The sequence below is a fragment of the Leptonychotes weddellii genome, chromosome 1, assembly GCF_054177405.1.
Source record: "Leptonychotes weddellii isolate Sample4059 chromosome 1, ASM5417740v2, whole genome shotgun sequence".
In the NCBI taxonomy this organism is placed as follows: domain Eukaryota; kingdom Metazoa; phylum Chordata; class Mammalia; order Carnivora; family Phocidae; genus Leptonychotes; species Leptonychotes weddellii.
In genome coordinates, this window is record NC_138369.1 from 81,963,965 (window position 1) to 81,971,053 (window position 7,089).

General features: G+C 45.6%; 1 long non-coding RNA gene across 1 annotated transcript in view; it reads left to right on the top strand.

Moving 5' to 3' along the window:
* Positions 1 to 6,562, top strand: part of LOC115941228 (uncharacterized) — a 10,410-nt gene extending 3,848 nt beyond the window's left edge. The window contains exons 2-3 of the long non-coding RNA XR_004075994.2: positions 2,332 to 2,438; positions 5,423 to 6,562. This is a non-coding gene — a long non-coding RNA (uncharacterized LOC115941228). The remainder of the gene's footprint in view (positions 1 to 2,331; positions 2,439 to 5,422) is intronic.
* Positions 6,563 to 7,089: the final 527 nt, after the last annotated feature.

Below are 7,089 nucleotides of genomic sequence, written 5' to 3' on the forward strand. Positions count from 1 at the left end.
CTACCCAAACATCCGGAGAGAAAAAACAAATAGCTAACAAAAGAACAATAATTACCCTGACAGCAAACATCTAAAAACAAATTGAAATTTTTTTTTTTATTTATAGATCTTCTTTAGTAATCTCTACACCCAATGTGGGGCTTGGACTCACAACCCAAGAGTAAGAGTTGAATGCTTTTCTGAGCCATCCAGGTGCCCCACAACAAATTTTTAAAAATTCAAAAAAATACACACAGGGGCGCCTGACTCTCGGTTTCGGCTCAGGTCTTGATCTCAGGGTTTTGAGATGGAACCTCTGCAGGCTCTGTGTTGAGTAGGGAGCCTGCTTGAGATTCTCTCTCCCTCTCCTTCTGCCCCTCCCGCTCATGTGCTCTCTCTCTCTCAAATAAATAAATAAATTTTAAAAAATACACTTAATAAGAAATTTAAGGTTGGTTATTGCTAGATATGGTCTTTCCCTAGTCCCTTCTCCCTTCCCCCTATCGTTTGTTTTCATTAATATGCATGGCAGCTTTTATTTTGTGAATAGGAAAAGGGTAAGCCAAAGTAAAGGGAGGAAAACGGAAATTTACTGAGGGAGGAAAGGATATTTGGTTTTTAATAGTGATATTAACCTCGTGAGGGAAGGGATCTAGAAAGGCCATTGGTCCATTTCCATTTTAGGGGGATAAGATTATTCCCACTTTAGTCTCTATGGGGTAGGAGACTACTGTAGACTTTTTTTATTTTTATTTTTTATTGAGTTGATAGTAAAGTTTATTTAATAATAGACTACAAAGCTCCTGAAGAGAGAAGGGACCCACCCCAGAGGGTTGCCCACTGTAGACATTTTCAATGATGGTGCCCATCTGCCAAGGAACTTGGAAGCTCTAAAGTACACTTAGATATATCATCCCATTTAGGCTCTGAGAGAGGTCACTCTCCAACTCTGTCAGGCAATGCCAACTGCAACATCTCTAGATATTTTGGTTAATCTTTTTTTTTTTTAAGATTTTATTTATTTTTTTGACAGAGAGAGAGAGCACAAGCAGGGGGAGTGGCAGGCAGAGGAAGAAGCACGCTCCCTGCTGAGCAGAGGGCCCGACGTGGGGCTTGATCCCAGGACCCTGGGATCATCGCCCAAGACGAAGGCAGACACTCAATCAACTGAGCCACCCAGGCGCCCCTATCTTGGTTAATCTTATGCTTCCTGATATTTATTGGTTGAAGTTCTGTAGGCCCCCTCTCATTCCAATGTTCCTTTTTGCTTATGAGCAGAGAAAGGCAGGCTGAGATTTCGAAATTTTTTACCTACAGCCTGGACCTTTCTCAGGAACTCTGGACTGCTATCTGAATATTACCACTGGAATGTCTAAATAAGCATCTCAAATTTAATATGTTCCCAAATCAAGCTCTTGATTTAGTTCTTTCAATTTACTTGTCTTGCAGTCTTTCCTATTGCAGAAAACGACAATACCACCCTTTCAGATGCAGAGACCAAAAACTTGGAAGCATCCTTTTTTTTTTTTTTTAATTTTTTAATTTTTAATTTTTATTATTTTAAGATTTTATTTATTTGACACACAGAGAGAGACAGCTAGAGAGGGAACACAAGCAGGGGGAGTGGGAGAGGGAGAAGCAGGCTCCCCACTGAGCCGGGAGCCCGATGTGGGACTCAATCCCAGGACCACAGGATCATGACCTGAGCTGAAGGCAGACGCTTAATGACTGAGCCACCCAGGAGCCCCCATCCTTCTTTTTTAGAAAAGATTTTCATTTAAGTAAACTCTATGGCCAATATGGGGCTCAAACTCATGACCCTGAGATCAAACATTGCATGCTCTACTGACTGAGCCAGCCAGGCGCCCCATGCAACTTTCCCTTCACACCTCATGTCCCGTCCACCAGGGAATCCTGTTGGCTCTACCTTTCAAAATATATCTATAATCCAACCACTTCTCATTACCTCCATACTGGTCCAAGTCTCCATTACCTTTCACTTGGATCACTGCAGTAGCCTTCTTAACAATCACACGTGGTAGGAGCTCAATAAATAATTATGGAATGCATACATGGAGCAATGCCCAGGTATGGGTTATCATTGGCTCTCTGGTGATTCATGGTTAAACTTGAGACCTCTTGCCATATTTTGGAGAAAGAGTGGGAAGAAGTAATATTTGGGCAGCAAGTACTGTGGGCTCATGGAGACAATGGGGAAAGTTGAAACAAACATGACAAATACAGGAGAGAGGATTTAGCGGCATTTGAACTCAGTGGGAATCAGCAAAGGTGCTCCCGGGCACTGAGTGCCCTGTCTCTGCTGTTGTGATTGCCCATTCTTTCTCCGTATAGAGCCTGGCTGGATACCCCACTCCCTTCTGCTGACCAGTCCAGCCTGGGATCCTGTGAGGTGATCTGCAAGAAGTCCAGGCAGTTGAATGACCTTTGCTGAACATCAGGTGAAGAGAGCAGTTTTCCTTCTGAGCTTTGGGGGTGGTGCGTCCTGTGGAGGGAGGGAATTGAGTGGATTGGGCAAGCTCCTGGAACTGGGGCTGGAGAGGCAAGGTAAGGAAGGCATGGAGGTGTGGCCTGGCCTAGGATCCTTCCTTCTCCTCCTGGGCCACCCCATTCCCCTCCTTCCCCCTCTCCCCATAGGAGATCCAGCAGCTGCTTCCGACAGCTTAGGTCTTCTGCCTGCTTTCAGAGTCATTCCAGAAGCTCATTCATTGTTCTTTGCCCTGACTCTTTTCAGTCATTCTTTCAGTGAACACGTAAAGCCTGGTTCCCTTGTCTCTATCACCAGGGGCTCTTTTCCAGACTGGCTAATGGAGTATAGTTTGGGGAAAGTGCCTGGCTGGGTCCCCTACACGTTGAGTTCAATTTCCTCCTTTGGGTGTGTTTCAGCTTCCAACTGGGATCTTTGCCACTGCAACTGTAACAACCACAGTCTGCATGGAGGTTCTTAAAGCTATACAGGCAGACAAAAAACAGAAAGGAATTCTTTTTTTTTTTTTAAGATTTTATTTATTTATTTGAGAGAGAGAGCATGAGAGAGAGAGCATGAGGGGGGGAGGGCCAGAGGGAGAAGCAGACTCCCCGCTGAGCAGGAAGCCCGATGCGGGACTCGATCCCGGGACTCAAGGATCATGACCTGCGCCAAAGGCAGTCGCCCAACCAACTGAGCCACCCAGGTGCCCAAAACAGAAAGGAATTTTTTTTTTTAAAGCTTTTATTTGTTTGTTTGACAGAGAGAGACACAGCGAGAGAGGGAACACAAGCAGGGGGAGTGGGAGAGGGAAAAGCAGAACCCCTGCCGAGCAGGGAGCCCAACGCGGGACTCGATCCCAGGACTCTGGGATCATGACCTGAGCCAAAGGCAGACGCTCAACTGACTGAGCCACCCAGGCGTTCTTAAGAAAACACAAGTGGTTATCAGAGTTTCCACTCCCATCAGACCCAGATGCTCTGTACTCGCCTGCCCATAACTGCTTAGTAAGAAGTATTTAACCAGCTTGCTGATCTCAATAACCACATTGAAATCAGACATCCTGAGGGAAAGGGAAGTTTCCCCCACCCCTACTTGCTCTTCCTCCAGCCTTCCCCATCCAGCCAGTAACACTGTTATTCACCTGGCTGTTTGAGAGAAAAAGCTAGAAGTTTGCCTCTATTTTCCCCTATCCCTCACCCCTCATCTTTCCGATCAGCAAGGCCTGTTGCCTCTACAAAATATGCCCAGAATCTATCTTCTCTCCACCACTTACGGACAATCGTCTTCATCTTGGGCAAGTGCGGTGTCTGTTAACTGGTCTTCCTGCTCACTCTTGTCCTGATACAGACTACCCTCCTCACAACAGCCCTAGCCATCTTTCAAGAACGAGCCAAATCCCCTTTCACATCGTCCCCAAAACTCCCACTGAACTTTTGAACTTTTGATTCATTTCTAACTTCTTCTTCTTCTTTGAGAGAGAGAGTGTGTGTGCACTGTGGCGGTGGGGGAGGTGCAAAGTGAGAGAGAAAGAGAATCTCAAGCAGACCCCCCACTATCCCATGACCCTGAGATCATGACCTGAGCCAAAATCAAGAGTCGATTGCTTAACTGACTGCACCACCCAGGCGCCCCTGATTAATTTCTAACTTCTTACCATGGTGCCTGAGACTCTGCACACTGTGACTCCGTTCCTTTCTTTTCAGTCACACATCTACTGCTCTCTCTCTCAGCCACGTGGCCTTGTCCTTTCCTTCAGTGTGCCAAGCTTGGTCCTGTCTCAGTGCTACAGGATTTGTTGTTGGCAATGCTTAAAATGCTCCATGAAGATTTCCTTCTGGCTGGCTCCTTAGTATTTAGGCCTCAGCTCAGTACTGTTGCTCTGTAATGAAACCTTCCAAAACTCAGTGGCTTCAAAATAGCAGTCATTTATTTAGTTTATATATCTGTAATTTGGGCAGGGTTTGATGGGAAGGATGCATTTTTGCTCCATGAAGCTTCAGATGGGGCAAATCACCCAAGAGTAGGGATCTGCTTCTTTTTTTTTTTTTTTAAAGATTTTATTTATTTATTTGAGAGAGAGAATGAGAGAGAGAGAGCATGAGAGGGGGGAGGGTCAGAGGGAGAAGCAGACTCCCTGCCGAGCAGGGAGCCCGATGCGGGACTCGATCCCGGGACTCCAGGATCATGACCTGAGCCGAAGGCAGACGCTTACCAACTGAGCCACCCAGGCGCCCTAGGGATCTGCTTCTAAGGTGGCTCACTCACATGGCTGGCATGTTGGCGTTGGCAGTGGTCTATGAGCTAAGCCAAGGTGGAAGCATGGGGGCCTTGGTTGTTCGTGTAGCTTGGTTTCAAGGAAAGTGTCCCAAAAGACTCAGGCGGAAACTGAATTGTCTTTCCTGACCTCAGAAGTCACATAGCATCACTTCTGTTGTACTTTATTAGTTCAGCAAGTCAAAAGGCCTGTCCAAAGTTAAGTGGAGGGAACATGGACTTTACCACTTGAAGAGGGAGTATCAGGGTTCATATAGAAATGGAAAGATTGCTCTTCTGGATAATTCTGGGTAATGTTATCTACCACAGCTACGTCCTCAGTGTGACTTTTACTGACCACTCTGTATAAATTAGCTCTTCCTCCCCACCCCAAATAGCCATTCTTTATCATTTTAGCCTCTGGTTCCTTCATAGTACCTACCATTATCTTAAATTATATTGAATGGGGCGCTGGGGTGGCTCAGTTGGTTAAGCGTCCAGCTCTTGGTTTTGGCTCAAGTCATGATCTCATGGGTCATGGGATGGGGCTCTGTAGTCAGCAGAGAGTCTGCTTGAAGATTCTCTCTGTCTGCCCCCCATTCCCACTTGTGCAAGCACGTGCACATGCCCTCCTTCTCTTTCTCTCAAATAAATAAACCATAAAAAATGATCTTGTCTATTTATTTATTTTCTCACTTTCAGCCTTACACAAGAATGTACATCCTCTGAGAACAAGAGCCTTGCATGAAGGAGGCCAGCTGGGAAGCTGATGCCCTGAGCTCTGGCAGTTGCAGTCACAGAGGTGATGGCTATTTAGAGATACGTAAGGATGGAGACATTGGTGTTTAGACTGACTGACTATGGGGGATGACGTGAGAAAGGAGGACACTGGGTTGCTGGTCCATCTCAGATGGAGAAAGGGCACGGGATTGAGGGCGTGCATGGCTCAGGATTCCCTGGCAGAGGCCATGCTGAGACCTGCATCCTGGAGTGGTGGTGTTTGTGTGGGGAGACTGGCTAGATGCACACCAAATCCCTTTCTTCTTCTTTCAAGCTTCCAGCCACATTTCCCAGCCTTCCTGCAGTTAGATGGGGGCCAGGTGAAGCTATGTCAAAAAAATGCAAGTGGAAGCTGATGTGGACCGCTCTCTGCGGTGGCCTATTGAATGCCACCTTGTAAGATTCTCCAGGCCCCCTTTCCCTTCCCTACAGGAGGTGTGTTAAGGATGACAGCATCACAGAGAGGGCAGGTCTGGGTTCCCAAAAGACTATGTAGAGTAGAGAACCACTCCATCACAACCTTTTTTATTTCATGACACCACATTTTTGAAGAGACAAGGATAGTTGTACAGTGTCTCCATGTTCAGGACTGATCTCAATGTTTCTTCTTGCTCTTATTTAACTTCTTTCTCTGTTCTTTGTATTTTCTGCCAACTCAGTCAGCTCTCTAGCTTGATTAGCGTCAGGTGAACTTTTTTGGTGAGAAATATTTTGAAGATGATGTACTTTATGTTGCATTCTATCTGGAGGGACATCAATGTTAGGTTGTCCCACCTCTGGTCCTGTTATGTTTGAAGACTGAGTTTAGATGGTGGTTGTTACATGTCTCCATTGTAAAGGCACTTCCCCCTTTTGCAATTAGTGTGTAAACTATGAGGTAACCCTTGGTCACCATTCTGACATCCTGTTCCTGAACAACATTTCATCTAATCTTTTTAGCATCCGTTGTGGTTTCTTCCCTCAATTGTTTACATTTACTATTTTTCTAGCATTTATTTAGCAACTTACTAGTTGCTGAGCACTCTTCTCTGGGTTCTACCTGTATTTTCTTCCTTCCTTTCTCTCTTTCTTTCACTCTTTCTTTCGTTCTTTCTTTCAAGATTTATTTATTTATTTGAGAGAGAGAGAGTGTACACATGCGGGGTGGGGAGGGGCAGTGGGAGAGGGAGAGAGAATCCCAAGCAGACTCCTAGCTAGGTGCAGAGCCTGACTCGGGGCTTGCTTGATCTCACAACCCTGAGATCATGACCTGAGCAGAAACCAAGAGTCAAATTCTTAACCAACTGCACCACTTAGGCACCCTCTTTCTTTCTTTTAAAGTAAGATTTACACCCAACGTGGGGCTTGAACTTACCACACTGAGATCAAGAGCTGTATGCTCTACCGACTGAGCCAACCAGGTGCCCCTATATTTTCTTTTTTAATCATCACAGTAACCTTATGAGATAACTTTATTTTATTATTACTATTTTTAAAGATTTTATTTATTTATTTGACAGACAGAGACAGCAAGAGCAGGAACACAAGCAGAGGGAGTGGGAGAGGGAGAAGCAGGCTTCCTGCTGAGCAGGGAGCCTGATGTGGGACTC